We start from the raw sequence: 337 nt of genomic DNA on the forward strand, positions 1-337 counted from the left end.
ATCGAGCAGCCGTTTTGGGCCGCACTCCGCAGGGTCACACGGGACGTTGGGGACGCGGTGGTGGGGCTGCTGGGGAGCCGCGCCGCGAGCAGGCCGCCCCCAGCGGGGTGGGGGTCGGGCCTTCCCGGGCTCCTACCATCGGAACGGCCCCGTCCTGTCCCCCAGCCTTCGCCCTGTGGCCCTGTCGTGGTGCAGGCTGTGGCCGCCTGGGAGGCCCTTTCTAAAATCGCGGCACAGGCTGTTCTGCGGGTGCCACCCCCTCCTACCAGATAGACCACCCCTGGGGGACTTGAGGTTGGCCTGGCGGGTGGCTCAGGGCTGGAGGGGTGTTGTCCCC

The sequence above is a fragment of the Crocuta crocuta genome, unplaced genomic scaffold, assembly GCF_008692635.1.
Source record: "Crocuta crocuta isolate KB4526 unplaced genomic scaffold, BGI_CrCroc_1.0 scaffold139, whole genome shotgun sequence".
Taxonomy (NCBI): domain Eukaryota; kingdom Metazoa; phylum Chordata; class Mammalia; order Carnivora; family Hyaenidae; genus Crocuta; species Crocuta crocuta.